Raw genomic sequence first — 22,276 nt, forward strand, 5'->3', positions numbered from 1 at the left:
CACTGAAAATTTTAAATTGACTCCAGTTACTCCATATCTGTGGGGTCCCACAGGAATTATTACCCCCATTTTACAGATGAGGAAGCTGAGATTTAGAGTTTAAGTAACACAGAGAAGCATCAAAAGTGAGATTAGAACATGGGTCTTCCCGACCCCAAGTCTAGCACTTAATATTTTTCTGTTCTTTACTCCCTGCTTTTTCACCAGTCACCTTGATGCCCAAACAAGAGATGATGTCCCGATGGTCATATATATATATATATATATATATATATATATATATATATATATATATATATATAATTTCATCCTTACAACACCCCTGTAAGGTACTATTACTATTCCCATTTCACAGATGAGGAAACTGAAACTGAGAGAAGTTATGATTTACCCAGTGTCATATAGCCAGTGAATATTTGAAATGAGATTTCAATTCATATCTTCTTGACATTAGTTAAAATCTAGCCTTATGAAGATGATGCATAGAAACGCTTAATTTTTTATTACAAGATAATTCTTTGGTGATGTGGTTCAGGGTTCAATTTTGAATTTAAATAAATACAATTGTACAACAATAAATTATATTGGAATGAGATTTATCATGACTTAACTATCTTTTGTTGTTTTTTTAATCTTTTATTATTCTGTCCTTCTGACTCCCCCCACTCATTTTGAGTAAATAAAAAAAATGCTTGATACAAAGTTATATGGGCAACAATGGCAACAACAAAAATTTCCATATTAAATTGTAAATCCCTGCACTACTCCATTAATAATAAACCACTAATGGTTTCTTTTTGGATCGGACCCATCACCCAGTTTAGAGTATATTCAACCAGAATCTAGTCCTCAATCTTGCCCACAATATTACCATGAAGTTTTGTAAAATGCATCACCAAAAACTAGGTAAACTCTTCCTATAGCCTTTCCCTGATCGAGTCTCATTGTCAAAAAAGGAAATGAGATCAGTGCCCCATGAGCTGTTCTTAATAAAGCCCAAACTGATTCTTCATGATCACTGCTTCCTCTTCTGGCTGTTCGCCAGCCATATTTTCTGTAAGTGATGGCAGAATTTTTATGGGATTAAAGTCAAGCTCATTATGCAGACTACATTCTTATCCCTTTTTTGAAAATTGAGACAGAATTTGTATTTGTCTTGACCTGAAGTATTCTTCTTGCTTCTATAACTTTTCAGAAACCTTTGATGATCATTGAGCCATTCTTTCTGTATCCTGAGTTCTGTATCTTGTATCCTATAGTTCATCTGGGACAAAGACAGCTAGGTGTTCTCTACCTGCCGCATCTCCCTATTTATCTTGGGTATTAACAACATATTAGACTGGTTTACTTAACCGTTCTTTGTTAAAGGAAGGGTCTTTTCTTTTTTTGGCAAGGAAATGGGGATAAGTGATTTGTCCAAGGTCACACAGCTAGTAAATATAAAGTATCTGACCTCAGCTCCTCCTGACTCCAGGAGTGGTACTCGCTGCCCCAAAGGAAGAATCATAAAGTCCAGAATTGGGGACAAGATGGAGGAATGGTCCAAAATATTACTATACGATAAAAAACAAAAGACACAAAAAATAATATCTATGACTTTTTAAGTCACCCTCCAAACCAGCCATTTTGCAAAAGGGCATCACTAAGACAAGTATTCAATAGATCCAAGAGTCTCTTGGGGATGTGGTTAAAAAAGACAAAAGATGAGGAGCAAGTAAGTAGTCTTTAGTCATAGCTCCAGCCTTATCCATGAATCTGTGAAACACAAACACATACACACACACACACACACACACACACACACGCACACACACACAAATCCCTTCTGACAAGAAAGTAATTGGCTAGCTCCCCTTTCAGTCTGTTGTCCCAATCTTTCTGCCCTCTGCGTCACCCTCCTGTCCTTACCTCCCACTTCCTCAGCACCTTGGCTGATCAGAATTGCGGTCACAGCTACCTAATGTCACAAAAAGATGTGGCTGCAGGCTAAATGGACTATGAACACAACCACCATTTCTAAAGAGCTCAGGTGACTAGTCCCAAAAACAAGAACTCCCAAACCTGTTACATCTCATATATTCCCAGATATCTTTAGGCAAGGAGAGCAGAGTTTATTTTCACAGTGCGACTTCATGTCTTCTCAAATATCTGCCTGAAGCACACATCCCCAACTCCTGTGCATGGAAGGAAAAAAAGAGGGGAAACTACTTTCCATGGGAACTACTAAGTATAGCTTACCCAACTGACACCAGCTTCATAAAGGAAATAGGATGCCAAGTTTAATCCCATGTGATAGAGGGAAGACCAACCTATAAATCCTCACTGGCTGGATTTGTAGAATCTGATAGATATCTAATTGCACAACAGAACCACCAGCAAATATACCCATAGTACCTCTTTTTTTACTACATAAAGGAAAATGACCAAATTCAGCTCATAAAAAAAAAACAGCTACAAAGATGAACCTCCCATCCCTCCCCATTACCACTGCCTAGACTTGCATAAAAAGAATACATTGGGGCATATATTTTTCCTATAGTTAATTTTTATAATTTTCATATGGCTTCTTTAAAGAGGCCCATGGGGCATCTAGCAAACAGAGGAATAAGGAAATGATGGACACAGCTCAGATTTGCAGAAGATGAGTAATCATGAAAACATGATTTGGGAAAAGGACTTGGGTGGTCATGATAGTCCAGAGAGGTTTTGTTAGTGTCACTAATCTATTCCTATAACTATCCTTTGATTTCTCTTACTAAGAATTTATTATCTTGAATGTATTTTCATCCAAACCAAGGAGATAAAAGGCTGAAAATGTAGGAGGGGAAGGGAGGAGAGAGAGAGGAGATTGTTCCAAACAGCTGGATGGGCTCTTTGAGATCCATAATTCTGGTCTTATCCTCCTTACTGTACTTTCTCTAAGCAAGACCATGACAAAATCATCCCAAATAGTTGAGACCTTCTGCTTTTAAAGACCTCCAAGGAAATGTGAAAACCTCCCTCAACAACCTGTTATAATGATTGCCAGAACTCATCAACAGGAAACACTGCTTTGTAACTAACCTAAATTTCTCATGCTACAAATTTTATCTTGAATGCTCTTATTCTCTGCTCAGTGGAGATGGGAAGCATCTGGTGAGTCTTTCACTTTATGGTACTTGAAGAATGTTATTAAATCCCTTGCTCAGCCATCTTTTCCAGGCTAAATAACCTAGGTCCTTTCATTTTCATCATCCTATCACAGGTAAAATCCCATTAGAGCAAAGACAATTATAGCAAAGTTTTCTCTTTAACAAATTTATTTCTATTTTTGCAACAGTGATAAAGTAATTCTTATCATCCTAAGTGTTTGTCACGTTTTTCCTCCCAGGGGGAGAGCAATAGTGTAAGCTATCACAAATTGCTTTTCTTCCATAGTGATCTTTTTATGTCTGTTGTTTTGTCTATCCCTACCCAACTATCACCTAACAGAATATTCAAAGGAACTACATTCAATGTTGTGTAATTCATATAAATTTAGCTCCAGCCCCCATTCCAGCTCAGCTAAGAACACTTTGATTCAGTTTATAGGTTATCTAGTAGACTAATGAAGGGACCTTTTTTGTTTTTGTTTTTCTTCAGCCATTTTCAGTGACTCTTTGAAGTTTTTTGGCAAAGATACTGGAGTGGTTTGCCATTTCCTTCTCCAGCTCATTTTACGATGAAGGAAAAGGGTAAGTGACTTGCCTAGGGTCACACATCTAGTAAGTAACTAAGGTCAAATTTGAACTCAGAAAGATGAGTTTTCCTGACTCCAGGCTCAACACTCTATCCACTGAGCCACTTACTTTGCATTATAAAATATAAACACTTAATCAAAAATAAAACAGTTAAGAAATAGGAAAGCATTCTCAGTATACACATACTCAGGGATTAGAATCCCATTCCTCAGTGAAGAGTAGGGGGAGAGTCTCTACTGAAACTCCCATTCCAGGGTTAGGGAACTCATGGAAGATGAAAGCTGGAAAGAGCCACTGCTATAATGATTGGCTGTCTTCATTGTCAGGAAACACTGCATTTTAGCTAGCCTAAATTTCTCATACTATAAATTTCATCTTGAATTATCTTAATCTGGGTATCTTATTGTACACTCACAGGATCTCAGCAGATAACCCTCTATCTCTCAGCAACTCTGAGCTTGTTCTCTGTGGTCCATCCCCAGTTACAGCCTTCTTCTCCCACCAGGAAGCATCCCAATAAACTCTTCTATATTCTTCCCCTCCCTCACAGAAGGCTCTTCATCCCACTCAGGTGCATATCTCAGGATGCAAAGTGAATACATGCAGGTAAGCCTTAACTTCCTTTGTTGCCCACCTCAGTTCCTTCTCAGCTTCTGTCTTCTTGACATTTTGGTACATGAGGAAATAGAGGCTGGAAACTTGTCTCACAGAGCAATCACTCCCTGGGCCCAGGCATCCTACAAACTAGAATTGGGTTGGCCTTGGTTGTTCCAAGAATCAATGATCATAGAGTATGTTGGTTCTGAAAGGGCAAAAAGGGAGCAAGTATTTTTAAACATCTACTATGTACAATTTTGCTAAGTGCTTTAAAAAGCATTATTTCATTTGATTGGGGTAAGGGAAACCCCAGACTTTTTTCAAAGAGAACCAAATTTAAAAGGGGAAACCTATAACATGTACTTTGATGCCTTGCTTTGCCTTGCCTTGCCTTCCTGCCAAACTTTTCATAGCAAACCATTCCTTCCAAAAATCTATTTAAGAATGAAAATTATGAAAACCAAGTGTTGACCATGGTCATAATCCAAGACTTTCATTTTTTTCTTCTCATTTCCCTGAATCTGAATGCAAATACTACAGGCAGCCTCTTAATTGTCCCAGTTCCTTCTCTCTTCTCATCATCTGATTTTGATCTCAAAATCTCTTCTTGGAAGTTGAGACCTAACCAGAACTATTCCCAATCAATTTATTTAAATGCCCACATAATTAGCCAATTAGCCAGTCAGCCACTCAAGTTAAAAAAAATCTATAATTTTTCGTTGAGTCTAAGATGTTTTGAGAGTTCTTGGGGAGTTTTTTTGAAGTCATGCATTTTTATATTCTCTTTACTTTTTAAGTCTTTTACTGCTATTCAGAAGTTCAAAACAGCCCAAAATAATCTGATGTATCACAGGGGGAAAGGAAGAAAAGAGAAAAGGAAAAATACTTGGTTGTCATAACTAGAAGGGAGCCCATAGTGATAGTGCCCCTCCCATGATGTGCTGGTAAATGAGTAAAAACAGGTTCTCTGGGCAGGGGAAGGCTAGAGATGGGGAGTGAGAAGAGAGGAGGTATACTACAAAAACACTTTTAAGTCTGAATATTAACATCTCCCTCTCTTTTGTAAGTCCAGACCTGATATCAACAAACCCCGAACTAAATCCAACCTATCATTGTTTTTGTATAGCCCATAAGCCAAAAATATTTTTAACATTTTAAATTAAAAGGAAAAAAGTCTTCTTAGATCACAGGTTGTACAAAACCTAGGGGTGGGTTGGATTTGGACCATGAGCCATAGTCTGCAAACCCCTAGTCTAGAAGGCTGAGTTAAATCTAACAAGATGAAATTTAATAGAGATTTTTAAGGGTTTTTTTCTATTTTATTTGTTCAGTTTCATTTTTTAACATTTATTTTCTTTTCAATTTACAGATCAAAACAAACATTTCCATAATATAGTACAATAAAAAAGATGCTTGCACCTGAACCTGCAAATCTACCATATACAACTTTCTATTCTCTCCCAATAAACAAAATTATTATGTAAATTTCTTTTTTTCTTTTCTCTTCCCTCCCAACCCTCCCTATCTTAGAGATGACTATGTACATAGTAGATGTTTAAAAAATGCTTGCTCCTTTTGTGCCTTTTCAGAACCAACATACTCTATGATCATTGATTCTTGAAGCAACCAAGGTCAACCCAATTCTAGCTTCTAGGATGCCTGGGCCCAGGGAGTGATTGCTCTGTGAGTTATGATGTATGTAGAAATATGAATATATATGTATAAGAATAGGTTTATATATATATACAAATAAATGTAGGTATATGTGGATGTATGCATATGTATATGCATATATATATATTTACACATATAGATACAAAGTGCTCATATAAATCTCATTTGATCCTCACTACAACCCTGTAAGATAGGTGCTATTATTATTCTCATTTTACAGATAAGGGAGACAGTTGTTGCTTTGGTGGTGGTGGTGTTAGTGGTAGTTGTAATTAGTTGTTGCTGTTATATGTCCTTCCTTCCCAAAGAAGACCATGCCAAGGAAAGCGAAGTGGATTTGAGTAAGGGAGGGCTGTGTTAAGTCACCAGCCTCATTTTCTCCTCCAGAGTCATCTCGGTCCAGACAGATAAGGGAACTGAGGGAGGGAAATGTTCAGTGACTTGCCTAGGGCAAGCTAAGAAATGTCTGGAGCTGAAATGGAACTCAGGTCTTTTTGATTCAAGGTTCAACCCTCTGTACATTTTGCCACCTAAGTGCATGTTGTGATATGGCAGCCAAAATACCTACCACTGTAGACTGAAGCACTATATTACTATAGTATTGGGACTGGATTAAGAAGCAGAGTTTCAGAGAATGAGGACATGACAGCCCTTCTGAATTCTTCCTGAAAAGTCTGACTCCTTCTGAAATATTGTGCATAGTTCTAAGAGCCACAGTTTTGAAATGATATCAATAATCTGGTGAGTATCCAAAAGAATCAAGGCGATAGCTCAGTGGATAGAGCACTGGACCTGGGAATCAAAAAGACCTGAGTTCAAACCTAGTCTCAGACATTTACTAGTTGTGTGACCCTGGGTAAGTCACTTAACCTCTCTGTGTTTGCCTTAATCCACTAGAAGAGGAATGCCAAACCATTCTAATATCTTGGCCAAGAAAACCTCATGGTCAGCATGAGTATGCTATGGTCTGCAGGGCCACAAAGAATCGGACACAACTGAACAACCACCTAAAGAAAGGCAACCAAAATAATGAAAGATATGGGGGGTCCACATCAAGAAAATTAATTGAAGGAACGGGGAGTATTTAACCTAGGAATAAGAAACATGGCTGAAATATTTGGACAACAACAATTATTCCCACCTTATAGATAAGGAACATAGTAGAGCTCTTTGAATATTTTAAAGGGTGTCACATTCATTGTAATTCAAATGTCTAATTCTAAGTAGAATTAGACTCGTTCTTTTGACTTCTGAGAAAAGTATCAGGAGGAATAAAGTTGAAAATAAACCAAAGGAGATTTAACATCAGGAAAAAAATTTTAATAACTAGAATTATACTAAAGTAAAATGGACTACCAGTGGGAATGGGGTCCCACTTGTTGGAGACTTTCAAGCAGAAACTGGTTGACCACTTGCTGAGTATGCTGTAGCTGTCATTCTTTCCTAAGTATAGGTAGTACTGGATGACGGTTGAGGACCCTTAAGTGTCCAAGATTCTGTAATTGTGTGAATCACAGAGTGTTTGAGTGCCCTGGAAACCATTTAATCCAATCCCTTCATTTTTAAATCTCCACTGAAGTCTTGCTAGTTGAAGCAGCTTCCCCAAGGTCACATTGTAAACTAAAGGCAGAGCATGAAGGTTATAGCAGACCCTGGTTTTCTGAAAAAGCTTCTGATTGGAGAAATGATGCATGCAATGAACTGAAGGGGAAAGGGGAAAAAGCACGTGTGGATGATGGAAGATAAAATAGCTTGGCTAGAACATAATCAAATGGGTAAAGTAGAACAGAAAATTAGACCTAAGGATCAGGAACTAGCTTAGAGCACAAATCTCAGCTTGAAACCCAACATGAAATCACATTTAAGAACTGAAATGGTTACTTGGTTACAGGTCCAACTTTGCAAAAACCCACAAAGCCCTTTGTCAATCAAAGGTTGTTGTCAAAATGAATAAATCAATTGAGAAACATAATGAAAAGGCATCTGGTGAGATGAGAATATATGTTAACCATCAACATCAGAGAATCTAGGATTTAACAAGTATTCTCTGGCTTATATTTGACTAAGGATTAAGATGCTGAAGGGTATGTTGGTTAAAAAGGGTCATTGTTATAATGTACCCAAATCAAACAATCCTTCTCCCTGTGATTCCCAATGATTCTCATTTAACTAAGGATGAATTGCCAATAGACCCGTGTAATCAGAAACTTAATCTGCCCTTTCATTATGAGCTCTGTAATGTGACAAAAAGGCATTCATGTCATCTAAAGACAAAAAAAAAAATCCATTGACTGGCAGCTATTCGAAAAGTCTCTTTATCCCACAAAGAAAATCAAGGGGGCTAAAAGCTGTTAAACCTGTCACTGGGTGTTCAAATAGGCCAGTAGTTCTTACAAAAACAGACTCAGAAGAGCTAACGGGGAAAACTGGGGGTTTGGACCAACCTTATCACGTCCCAATTCAATTGGCTTAACTGTTATCCAAGACCAAATCAAATTTTCAGCAGCCCTTGGTCTAGTGGGGGGGGGGGGGATTGTTGCTAACAGGGTTTGTCCTGGAGAAAATTATAAAAAATACAGGATTTTTTTTAATTCTTCCCTCCCCCCAACACACACCTCTCTGTTACCACCTCCCCTTTCTTCTGCCATTCTATTGCATTCTAACACTTCTTCTATCTCAGTTATTTCATTTGCTCACCAAAAGATTGAGGGTGGAGCAAGGAAAGGAAGGGGAAGCTAATCAAACTTATGCACAATATGGTGTTAGGATTTCTTTTCCATCGAGGGTCCCAAGAAAGCTCACTTAGGTGCAAGGATTGCTCTAGGAAGGTTAGCATCCACTGAAAAGCATAGGCCCTGAACTCACTAGAGCAAACAGAAGACACACAAGTTCAAATAAAGAAAGAGAATATTTAAACAAGTAATATTGCAAAATAAAGGGCAGTAAATTGGTACAGTGGATAGAATGTCCAGCCTGGAATTAGGAAAACTCATCTTCCTGAATTAAATCTGATCTCAGATACTTAGTAAGCTGTGTAACCCTGGGCAAGTCACTTAACCTTGTTTACCTCAGTTTCCTCATCTGTAAAAATGAGCTAAAGAGGGAAATGAAAAAACACTCCAATAACTTTGCCAAGAAAACCTCAAAAGGGTCATGAAGAGTCAAACATGGCTGAAATGACTAAAGAACAGCAACAATTACCTTCATTTCACAGATAAGGAAACTAAGTCTCAAAAAAAAAATTTAGCTACAGTAACACAATGAATGTCTGAATATTCTCTCCTGACTTCAAGTCATTACCCTTTCTGCTATCATGCCTCACCATGATACCTCACCTAAAATACAATCCCTTAGGATGTTTGCCCAAATATTAGAATTTCAGGTATCCTGAGGGCAATCTTTCCTCTTAGCAATCTATTCTACTCCAAAATATCCAACTGTCACCTCAAAATCAAGGGTGTCTAAATTTCTGTCTCTCACCCAGTCTTTCAACCCTAATTGTCCATCTTCCCTCACAAACTCCCTCTTCCATCTACCCGTTTTCCTATTTCTGTTAATGGAACCATCATCCTGCCAGTCACTCACAGTCAAAACTAGTTTTATCCCCAAGTCTTTCCTTTCCTGCACTTTCCTGCTCAAATCTAATACCTGGTCTTGTCACTTTTGCATAATGAATTATCCTAATATTCAATATCAATACAGTTAAGCTCAGTTTGCAGCTATTTATAGTTAAATAAATGAATGTCAGTACATGAAATGTCATAACGATTTTTTATATTCCTCATCCTTGTCGATCTTAATTGTATTATGGCATTACATTACATTAATGTACCACAATTTATTTACCATTCCTCCATTGTGGACATTAGTTGCTTCCAGTTTTTTTTTTTTTACCAATTATAATAATACTGCTCTGAAAATCTTTAATAGATGAGTCTTTTTGAAAATTTATTTTTGATAACACTTTCAGGATATACTACCAACAACTAAATGTTTTCAGTCAAAGGATTATTTTTGTAACTTTTGTTGTGTAACATCACATATTCCATCAGTTTGAAACATTATCAGTTAGTTCTCACCAACCCCACCAGTACTAAGTTTCATTGACTTTAAGAGTGTTTGCAAATTCAATGAATGTAAAGGAAGTTTGAGAAAGGACAGAGTAATAAGAACCAGTTTGCTATATTTCCTCAATAACATAGAAATGCTACCCTAAGTTCCCACAAGAAGCAGATGGAAAGGAAGGAGAAAAGATGAAACATTTAAAAAATTAAAATAGGAAAGTTCCTGAAAGAATGAAAGGAAAAGAATTATTGCAACTATGGTCCAAGTTGCTGTATCATCCTGATGCACTGAAGACCTTCAGTCAGCATCAGCTCTGTACTTCCACTTCTGATGCATTCTTTGCCACCCCAAGTATTAGCCATCCACCATGTCCCATCCATCAACCATGAGTTAAAAGTCATGAATTACTAAGGCCTCTTATACTCCAGTTCCTTCCCCATGAGTTGGCCTAGGCTCAACAGACCTGCAGTTGCCTCTTGAGTGCTCCCCATGAAATCCCATACCTCAAAGGGCTGGCAGAGCATCTCTCACAACTACCAGATATGAGAAAATCTAGCTCTTTACTCCAAAAAGAAGTTCTGATCTAAAGGAAACCCCCAGTTCCTTACTGCTGACCCACCCAGTGCCTAAAGCTTGATCAAAAAATCTTGGGAGTTAGCTGGCACCTTACAAGAACAGCAAGCACCTTGGGAACCTATTTCTTAGATCTTTCCCTTCTTTTCTGTCCCTCATGCCATCACCTTAGTTCAGGCTTCCATTATGTCTTGCCTGGACTATTACAATAGCCTTCATATCAGTCTTATTATTCTTCTCTGCCACTAATGCCAAGCCCTCTCTAATCAATACTAAAATAATTATCATATAACATCATTATTTCCAGTCATTCTTTTGCTTAAGGACCTTCAACAGTCCTTCTTTGAACCTATGAATAAAATCCTAGACTACACTCTAGAATCTCCATTACTTCCAGCCTCCATTTCTAGCTTTAGTTCACATTAAGTATCAAAAATTGACAGATATGAGAGATACAAAAATTAAAATGAAATTATCCCATTTTTGAACAGTTTACACTTTCCTGGGCAGAAATAATATGGGAAAATAGAAGTATATACACAATACAGGATATCCCCAAAAGTGTTAGCATAATTTTAAGCTTTAATAAAAGCTATAAATAACAAAAACTATTAATAAAATCTATAAAAGTTTAAAACTAAATTAAGATGTTTGGAACAGAACAGCTGCATCATTCAGTGGATAGAGCACCAGCCCTGGAGTCAGGAGTACCTGAGTTCAAATCCAAGCTCAGATACTTAATAATAATCTAGTTGTGTGGCCTTGGACAAGCCACCTAGCCCCATTTGCCTTGCAAAAACCTTTTTAAAAAAAGGGATGTTTGGAACACTATGAAATTACAAGGTAATTTGGGGGATAGCACTATCTGGTGGGAGAATCAGGAAAGGCAGATAGGAAGTGGTATTCCCGCTGAATTATAAAAGAAATTAAGAATTCTAAAAAGTGAAAGGGAGGAGGGAGTATACTCCAGGCTGAAGGACAGATTGTACAAAAGCTTGGAGATGGGTGATAATATTATATTTGAAGAATAACATGAAAAAGCTAATTTGAATAATACATATAGTATGTAAAGAGGAATGATGTCTAATAATGCTGGAAAGGGAGAATAAAGCTTCCTTATTAAGGGTTTAAATAATAGAATTATTTTTATCCTGAAGGCAATAGGTAACAACAAGAGTTTATTGAGCAAAGGAATGATGATTGTTCTTAGTCATTTAGTCATGACCCTTTGGACCATGAAACTCCAGGCCCTTCTATCCCCTACTATCTCTCAAAGTGCATCCAAGTTCATATTCATTGTTTCTATCTATCTTATCCTCTGCCGTGACCTTTTCCTTTTGCTTTCACTCTTTCCCAATATCAGAGTCTTTTCCAACGAATCCTGTCTTCTCAATATGTGGCCAAAGTATTTAAGTTTCAATATTTGACCTTGAATAGTCTGGATTAAATTCCTTAAGTAGAGACAAGATTAAATTTGTGCTTTATGAAAATCACTGTAGAGAAGAAAGCAAGGAAGAAAGTCAATTAGGACTCTCCTGTAATACTCCAGATACTGAATTTGGACAGTGGATGGACATGGAGAAGAAATGAGATGAAAGAATTGTTTTGCAGATAGGACTTTAGGGTGGTTCTAACTATAAACCTTGTTTCTTGGAAGGATGATGATGCTGTCAACAGAAACAGGAAAATTTGGAAGAGGGAAGGTTTTTAAGGGGAGAGCTAATTTCTGTTTTGAACATGTGTTTAAAGATCCCTAAAGGATAGTTAGTTTGAAATGTCTAACAAGTAGTTGTTAATACAGGATTGGCGCTCAGGGAAAAGGCCTGTGGTACTGTCTGGAGTACATAGATCTGGGAGTGGTGTGTGTGTGTGTGTGTGTAGATCATTAAAGTCAGGAGAAGTGATGGGGTCAACAAAAGAGAGAGTGTAAAGAAAGAAGAAAGACTAGTACAGAACTCATCACTCACTCACCCTTCCGGGCATGTCTCACAAGAAGCACTTTTCTACTCAAATGGCTGGGTTGCCACAGAACTAAGATTAGCATTACTTCCTTTTAGTCAAAATTAAAGGATGCTTGCTGCTTCAAGCTGTCATCCTGAAGTGGATTGTAGTGTGGGAAAGAGGGTTCTGGATGAAGGTGGATAGTTTGACAGATAAATAAGCAGCTATTCTAAACAAATCTGACAGATTAATTTCTGTGAACTTCTCAATGACCATGATTTCCCAGAGACTAGAGACCAAACTGTTTCATTTGTTTTCTATGGGAACAACACCAGTGAGTTGACACATACCCTTGAGGAGCCAGTGTATAGATAAATACCCTTTTTTGACACCTCTGTTTAATAGCAAAGGTTCAGAAACATTTGGCCAAAAAAATAGAACCCTTCACTTTCAAAGGAATTTAGGCAAGTCCCTTATCATAAAGTCTTTCCAAAAAGAACATTTTGCTTACTGATTGGTATTGAACAGCATAGGGATTGCTTATTGATTAGTGTTGGTCAACATAAGGCTACCAAGAAGAAAAGACTCTATTGAATATTTGAGTTCCTCTGAACCTGTTTGTCTAGAAGAAGCTCTAGGAGAGTGACTTCCCTCTCCCTTGGTAGTTATGTGAACAACTGCAGATTGAAGTAAAACCAAAAAAATGATACCCACAGTGACCACTATAATGGAAATGAAACAACACTAAAAGACAGCAGAATTCAGATTAAATGTAATGTTCTTTGGTGACAGAGCAGTAATGTTCTTCTTAGTAGAAAAGTAGCAACTATGGATGCAGAATGGTGAATATGGCATCATGCCAAATTGCTATGAGGTTGTTATTATTGCTGAGGTTTTTTTCTTTTGCTTAGCTGTTTTTTTTCTTAATTACAAGGGAAAGTTCTATGGGGGAAGCATGAAGGTTTTGGGTTTTTTTTTTTAAGAAAAGGGTGGCCTTTCCCCTTGTCTCCTCTAAATCAATCTTTTTATTTCACACTCACTACATAGAACATGGAAAGAATAATTGGCTGCTTTCTAAGAATACTGACTGTTTTCTTCCACAAGACTTTTCCAAGAGAAGATAGGGATAGCTATGCGAATTCTGTGTGGCATTGAAAAGAGAGACCTGTCCTCTTTCCTCCAAGAGGAACTTGGCAATATCAAAAAGTATAATTATAAAAAATCTAAGGGAATTCCTGCCTTGCAAAGTCCCACTCCAACATACCTAAAGGGGTCCATAGGACATCTAAAGGAGAAAAGCAAACTGGCAAAAACATATAGAGAAAGTGATAATGGAGGCAGGGTCCAGAACAGTGAAAACAAAGGCTAGGGTTAGAGAGAGGAGGTACTAACATTGGAAGTAGTCAAAGGAAAAGAAGAAAGAAGGGAGAAGTTTCCAGGTGATCAAGATTTCTTTTAATTCTTGGGGTTAACAAGAAAAAAAATTGTAAACATCTGAGTTTCCTGATTGTTGGAAACTGAGACATTTTCTCTAATGCTTCTTAAAGCAACCAATTGAGGACCCAGGTGATTTATCCCAAAATCCAGACCTAGAAAACTGTAAAATCATGAAATGCCAAGTCTTCCAGTAGTTAAGTTAATCAACATTTTTAAAGCACCAATATATGCCAGATATAGAGTAATATGATGAGGTTCCAAAGAAAAGCAAAAGACAATCCCTGCCCCAAAGGATCCCACAGTTTCATAGTTATTTACATTATAAGCAGTATACTGTACAGTGTAAATTGGAAGTAATAAATAGAGGAACTGGAAATTAAAAACTGATTCATTTGAATAGTAATAATAGTAATACCTTACCTGCCAGTAGACAGGGAACAGATCAGATTGTTGCCCATGGGATCTGGGATAACCAGATAAGCACAGGAATTTAGAGGCCACTGAAAAGGGAATGAATTCTCATGCTCTCTCTGGGATGTTAAAACCGCTCAAGATTTTATTATGAAATAAAACAAGCAGGCAAAAAAAAAAAAACCCTTTCCTTCTGAAGGATCAACAAGCTTTTGAGACAAAATGAATAACAAAAAGCTAGGTATGGCAGCCTGGTAGGCAGAGACAGTGAGAGGGAGATAAGGAAAGATGTCAGAGAAAGCTAACTGGGCCAGAGAGAGAGAGGGGCAGCTTATCTCCCTCTTATTGTCTCTGCCTCACTCTCTGCCAACCAGGCCCCTCTGGAAGAAAAGCTTTTTACCTGTTTACTTTGTTATATTTCATAATAAAATCCAGTTTTAACATCCCAGAGAGTATACAAATTCCTTTGCTTTTCAGTGGACCCCAAATTCCTATGCTAATCTGGTTACCCCAGATCCCAGTGGCAACAAGATGACCCAGAGGTGCCTTCTGTTTCTCAGACCTTTCATCTTATTTAACTACTTCATCCAATTCAATCAGCAAATATTTATTGTCTTGTCAAAGCAATAATAATTTCTCATAACTATATTGTGATACAAGATTAATTTCCTTTAGAGAATACTAGGTCTTTATCCGATCATCTTGCCTTGCTAGTTAGAAATGAAGTACCGGTTTTAATCAAAAAATCTGGGAGACCAATGCTCAGAATGTAAGGAAACCATCCTCCCAGGAAGAGACAAGAGAGGAATTTAGGAAGACATACAAAAATGATAATCTTTGTAGATTAGTTTCAGTTAGCAATATGGTGCAAATTCCTAGGTCATCAAAGATGTTAAGAATTTTTCCCATTTCCCAAATGACAAAAGAATCCACTCAATTTCCCACTTTCCTTGTGATCATCATGGAATGGTCTCCATTACCCATAAATTCTGTTTGGTAAATCCCAGAGAATAAAACTTCAGGTCTAATCTATAGTTTTCTGTTATGTTTGTTTTAACCCCAAGTTTTGGAGGTTCTTACAATTTTAGGGATCACAGTGTCTTCAATGTTCTAGACTCAATGCTAAGTAATGGAGATTTAAAAAATAGACAAATCTTTCCTTCCCCTCAAGAAGTTTACAATCCTAAATTTTCAGATGAGGAAACTTAAGCTTTATTAGAGAACTAAAGGGGTCCATCACATACACACACACACACACACACACACACACACACACACACACACAATAAATAAAAAGTAAATAATAAAAAACCCACCCTTTTAACTTCCTGTTCCTGGTGCTGATTCAATTCTTAGAGCTAGAAAACTATCTGACAAGGTTTAGTTCATCTTACATACCTGATTAGGATTCTGTATCCTCCAAACCTATTTGAGTAACAGCTCAAGAAACCCACAGGTGCTGGGCACTGAAGTGAATCCCTCTCCCAGGATCCTCTTGGATTGGCAGGCAAATGAAGGCAGGACAAGAACAATAAATAGGTAAAGAGGATCAGACCCCTTTCTTATTCTTACCACAATTTATGTAATTTCCCAGGAATAAAACTTCATGGGTCCTCTTTGTTTGCTATACCCTTTCTATAGCCCCAGATATAGAAAGATTAAGTGTCTTGCTCAAAGTCACACAATTAGTATCTGACAGAGCCAAGATTCAACCCACCATCTTCTGATGCCCAGTGCTTTGCCCACTCCCCCATAGCCAGCCAATTCCCTGCTACACTTATTTTACATTTAAAACCAAATCCCATGAAGCAGCAAAATGGAAATTCTTTAAGACAGCTTTGTTCAAAGTTAATGTTTTTTTCATTGATTGGTACTTTTGAGAAAGTGGTTGTTATATAAGGATAATCCTGGAGCCATGTGGTTCTTTGAATATCTGGGAGAAGTTAGCTAAAACTATGAAGACATAATATAATTGGTCTTTTAAATGCACTCTGAAATAACTTGCCATTTTGGGACCCACCACCATGTTTTGCATAGGAATTGCTTAATAATTGTAGTTCTAGGTTACCAACACCCAGGATCATAGTATCATTGGAAGAAGAATCTTTGCTAAGAAGAGTAAAAGAATCATGGGATGGGAGAGTTGGTAGTTCTAAAGAGCTCAGTTGACTCAGGAAAGGTCCATTTTTCTGAGGATCCAGTAGCTTCAGTGTTTGGATTTCCAAAAATGGAAACAGTGAGACAAAAGTAAGACAGAAACAGATGAGTTTAGGAAATATTATCCAAGAGGAGAAAAAGTCACAAGATGGAGGAATATATAGGACCAAGGACCAGACAGAGTTCTCAGTTGAGATAAGTGGTGCAATTATTAATATTTCCATTTTTTCACGTAATATCTATGAGAGAGAAGGAATTCAAATGTGTGATCCCAGAAAAGTCACTCAGTTTGAAACATTCTTTGGATCAGTACCTTCTGTCCCAAAGAGCAAAGTCCAATCAGCAACTCTTTCCCTTTTGCAGATATACCAATTTAAAAGTTCAACTGCGTTTCTTTATTATTTATCTCTGCTAATAAATTCTATAGTTGCTAACTGATTTTTGTCTAAGAAAATAGGTTTGGGGTTTGAGATTGAGAGCAAGAAAACTAGCCTTTGGGAGAAGGTAATTTCCTGGCTTTCACTAAAGAAACTAGTGAGAGAGTTTTTATAAATTTGATAGTTTCTAACATTATTCCAGAGTTTGCCCTCTAGACTGTCTGAACCTAGTAATAGAAAATTTAGAAGGACACTAACTAGTAGAAGTCTAAGAAATGGAAGATTATTTCATTTGTCCATGCTCTTAACCTAGAATCACCTATCTAAATCCATACCCCACAATAATCAAACTAAATAAATAATAATAATAATAATGATTATGATGATGTTTGTCCTTCATTCTTAAAGAACACAACATCAGGGAGGTGATGCCATGACAAGCACATGAATTGGCTTTGAGTGAGGCATTGCTGTGCTGTTATCAGTCTCATTTTCTCCTCTAGAGTCATCTGGGTCCAGTGACCAGGATGGATATGAATCAGACTGACTAGAGATACCTAGGGATGCAAAGTCATCAGGGTTAAGTGACTTGCCCAAGGTCACACAGCTAGTAAATGTCTGAGGCTGGATTTGAACTCCTGTTCTCCTGACTCCAAGGCCACTGCACCATCTATATTGAATTAAATAGAATTATATCTGGGGTAATTACCTAATTACCTCATCACAGATGAATAGGAATTCAGATAGGCATAAAACATACTAAGAGTTATCCCAAGTTCATGCATATGAACTCCAGATCATATCAGAATTTTCAGAACCATGGAAATATTTACTTACATATCAAAACTCACATGCTGTACCAAAAGTTGGATTTTTCTGTATTAAGGTATACCTTTTTGCCTTTTCCCTTCTCTAGTTGGCTTAAATTAGACCTGGAATCAACCTCAGAGTGCCAGATCTGGAGTCAGGAAGACCTGATTTCAAATCCTGCTTTAAATATTTAGTAGTTATGTTACCTTGGGTAAGTCATTTAAGCTTCTCTCCGTTTCAGTTTTCTCAATTGTAAAAAAGGGGGAGTAATAAGAACACCTACCTCCCAGGGTTGTTGTGAAGAGCAAATGATAGAGTAGGCACTTAAAATTTGCTTATTCCTTTTTCCAACTCTCAAATTGTGTAAACAAGACCACTGAGGTCCACAATCATAATAATAATCAAGGTGAGATTTGAACCCAGGGCTTCCAATTCTAGTCACTAAATTTACAACTGTATCATGCTAAGTCCTACTAAGTGTAGTCTGGAGGTGGTAGGACCTTAGGAAATGAGATTTTTTGACCCATACCCCCCACTCCTATCCCCAACCCCACCAACATTTCTTTAGGCCTTTTTCTATACTCTCTTTTCCAGAGATTGAGAATTTTCATAATGCTGAGGGTTGGGGGGGGGGGAGCTTCTAAAATATTGGATAATGAGCTTCAAACTTCAAAGGGACCCTGGAAATTTCATAATCCCTTTCTAGGTCCTATCTTAATGCATACTCATAGGATTTTTCCCCATACAATATGAAGTCATCTAATAAATAGGCATATTTATTTTGAGCTCAAGTTTCCTTAGGATGAATATATATATCAATGCTCCATGTTTGATAAATACACCCTTGTTTTAAAGAATAAATCACTGTGCATGGGCATGATTTATTGACTGTAATCTTCCAAGAAGCAAACTTCGAAGGTCACAAGATTCTGAATTCACAAGACTCTGGTTCTAAGGGAGAACACTCAAGTAATTCTTCATATCACTGTTATCTAGTTATTAAACTTAAGGGAGAAGAGCAATATGAGACAAAGATCATAGGATATATCCTTTGTTTAGAGATAGCTATAAGGGATCTCAGAGGTCCAACCCCCTCATTTTACAAATAAAGTAACTGATTTCCAGAGTGGTTAAGGAATTTGGTCACAAAAATAGCAAGCATCAGCAGTGGTTTGGAACATTCAGGCTCCAAAGTTGATATTTGAGACTCATAATAGGTTAATCAAATCAATCAGATAATTATCAGTTCTTAGTTTCACTGTGTTTTGAATCTATTCTGCTTATATTATAGTAGCATTCTTTGAGTCAGAAAATAACCAATTACAAAACAAAAATAATTCAGGATGCAGAATATGTATTTTTAAAAACCCAATTGGAATTCGTAAGTAGAATTGAAGGCTACAGGTTTTCACTAGTAGATTTATATAGCAGAGGATTTCTGAAATTATTTTTCCATGCAAATTACTTTTTTTTCTTTAGCTATTGATTACCTTGGCAAAGGAGAGAATATTGACATGTGCATGAAACCGTAACAGGTTGAAATAGTTTCAGATGGAGTATCTTGGACTGTCTCCGTGTTCAGAATTAAGTGAGAACCATGGCGGTTCTGAAATCGATTCCATAACCAGTTTCATCACAGGCCTAATCATCCAAAACATCATTCCCCTTTAATTTGACTGAAAAGCATTGAAAGAGCAAAGGTTTCAATCCTTAAAAAAGGATTTTCCACCCAGCCAGGTTATTTATGCTTATTAGAGGTCTTCTGACATCATCACTCCCCCAACCCCCAAGCAAGACTAAATAAATTCAGTAGCTTTAATCGATCCAGTCTCAAGGTGGGACTATGGGAAAGAATTACAAAAATTTCTTAGTCTACAAGTCAGGAGCCCCAAATTTGATGTCCAGATACACTATTAGCTGTGTGACTCTGGCCAAGTCATTTGTCTGCTCCAGGCCTCAAATTACCTCTTCTGCAAAAGGATAGAATTCAACCAGTTGCAGGTTCTTAATATTTTTTGTCTGGATCTAATGGACCCATTCTCACAATAACATTTTTAAATAAATGGAGGAAATACTACACTTAGAAGTTAATAAAAAAAAATATATATGTGTGCGTTTTCCCCATCCAACACAGACCCCCTGAAATCTATTTGTGGATCCAGTGATGGTAAATGTTTAACAACCAATACCTTGGAGGGTGGGAAAAAAGGAGACAACATATTAAAGTTTAATTTGCTTCACTAATATTTTCTCTATCCTTTTCTTAAGACAATTGCTCATATGAAAAAGCTCATCCATCTATCTACTCTCTTAAGCAGAGGTAGTTCAGACTGGTTCTAACACACTCCTTCATGATCCCCTTAGGAGTCCAAGGTTAAGAACCTCTGGGGATGATCTCAAAGGGTCATCCCACTCTAAGCAATCTAGAAATCTATGGGGGGAAAAAGTTATAAAAACTGAACAAGTTTTTTTTCAGCTCTACAGAGGTTCTAGTTTCAATTTTTATCTCAATAATTTGAGAAATTGAAAGGATAAAGATTAAAAACCTTTTCATTTTTTTGCCCATTGAAACATGAAAAGACGTTAGATTACAAACTGAAATGGTTAATGCACTAAAAAGTGGAAAACTGGGGTTCCAGGCCACCCTTATCCCAATTTTTCACCTCTTTATTGATGGTATGACCTTGGACAGCTCATTTAACTTCTGCTACTTCTTCTGTGTAATGGAGATAAATAAGACCCTTCTCTGACTGAAGGCAGAAGGCTGAAAGAGATAATCACTACAAATTCCTCCCCGTTTTAAGATCAGATATTCTATATTAGGTTGCTATGAAGACATACACTTCCCTTAAGCCTTATTTATTGGACCTCTGTGAGTGAAAATTATGCTATTTGGAATGATTGCTGAGATCTCTGGAAGTCATTAAAAAATTCCAGGAAGGCCAAAAGCTTCTGGGAGAAAAAACAAATTTTTTTTGTAATTTTGTGAATCTAAGATTTATTTCATCAATGTGTGCTGTGATGGGAGCAACATTTTATTCTGCCACACTATACAAAGTTATGCTAACTTTTTAAAAACAAGATTCTAGACCATCCTTGAGACATAATTGGTTCAAGGGATTAAAGGGATAAGCTCTCAATAATGCTTCCTGGTCACCTGAGTACAAAATAGTCAGGAAGTACTCAGGTGTACTCTGTGCTGGCCAACAAACCATCCTCTTAAAGGCTGGAGAACTTCTCTCCACTGAATCATCAAATATATCCTTGCTGTACATCCTTGATGATTTTTTTAACTGTTGACCTTCAGCTATGTCATTTTGTTCCAATAGGACACATAAATTAGCAAAGAACTGATCCAACCCAGAACATGGGTTTTCCCATGACTTCTTCCACTGATATTAATCCTATTTGATCTACACTGTTGCTTCTTGAGGGTTTTTTGTTCATGTCTTTCCATTAAATCTATCAGAAGATTCACACCCAACAGTGAAGAGGCAATAATCTATGAGACAAAGATGTCTCTTGTTTCAGGTTCTCATGATGAAGAATCCATATTTGGGGAATTTCTCAACTCTCAAGTCCTTGGCCTTGACTCAGAAAGCCTGGTAGACTCACTATATTATACCCCCCCCCCAATCTTCTTGCAAACACATGACTTACAAAACTCAAAAGAGTTTGTGGAGGGTCAAAGAAAACAAAATGGAAACTCTAACAGAACCCATAGAAAGTAAAGACCCCTTCCCCCAGGAGCAGCCCTCTCTCCAGAGTCCTGTATAGTGTCTCAGTCTGTTAGAGTCATTCCTGGACAGGGCTCCAAGTCTACCTTACCTGGTATTGTTCCTGGGCAGGTGGCTCCTGCCCTCCTCCAGATCTCTCGGCAAATAGTATCAGAGGCTGCTCTCCTCCACAATCTCCCTGCAGGTGGCACCACCCCACCATGGCTCCTCATGACAGTCACTCTGGCCATCTTGCTCTTCCAGTCTTCAGGTCTTGCTAGCCCTTTGGCAGAGAAAATTTCACACTGTCATGAAAATCCTCCAGAGTTCCCTTGTCTTGACAGGAGATATTGTTCTCCCAAGTAATGGACTTTGGGTTCAGAAAACCAGCTAGTCATCTCCTGTATCTGGGTTTAGATTTTGCCATCTTTCAAATGACTCTCAAAACTCTAAATCTGGTAACTCATCATCTTTATATCTTAGCTCTAACATACTATCAGTCATAGGACCTGGTATGCAGAGTTTCTCCTCTGGATCACTGTCACTTTCTCACCTCTGGTCTCAGGAATTCACCCAGGGATCTTGAACATCTCAACCCTATTTACAGGTGGCATCTAGTCACTTCCACTAATTCAAATATAGTGACAACAAAAACTGACGTCCAGTTTCCTTCAGGCTTCCAGGCAGGGTATCTCCCACCCAAGGGAGCACAATCCATATTTCCTTCAGTCTTTAAAGCCCTAGAAAATCTCCTTGGAATAAATGGATAGGATGACTCAAACTACACAAAATCGTTTTT

At 37.5% G+C, this 22,276-nt stretch overlaps 1 long non-coding RNA gene across 1 annotated transcript in view; it reads right to left on the minus strand.

The window, feature by feature from the left end:
• Positions 1-21,754, minus strand: part of LOC141491680 (uncharacterized) — a 91,663-nt gene extending 69,909 nt beyond the window's left edge. Inside the window, exon 1 of the long non-coding RNA XR_012469704.1 lies at positions 21,590-21,754. This is a non-coding gene — a long non-coding RNA (uncharacterized LOC141491680). The remainder of the gene's footprint in view (positions 1-21,589) is intronic.
• Between the last annotated feature and the right edge of the window lie 522 nt (positions 21,755-22,276).

The sequence above is a fragment of the Macrotis lagotis genome, chromosome 6, assembly GCF_037893015.1.
Source record: "Macrotis lagotis isolate mMagLag1 chromosome 6, bilby.v1.9.chrom.fasta, whole genome shotgun sequence".
Classification (NCBI taxonomy): domain Eukaryota; kingdom Metazoa; phylum Chordata; class Mammalia; order Peramelemorphia; family Peramelidae; genus Macrotis; species Macrotis lagotis.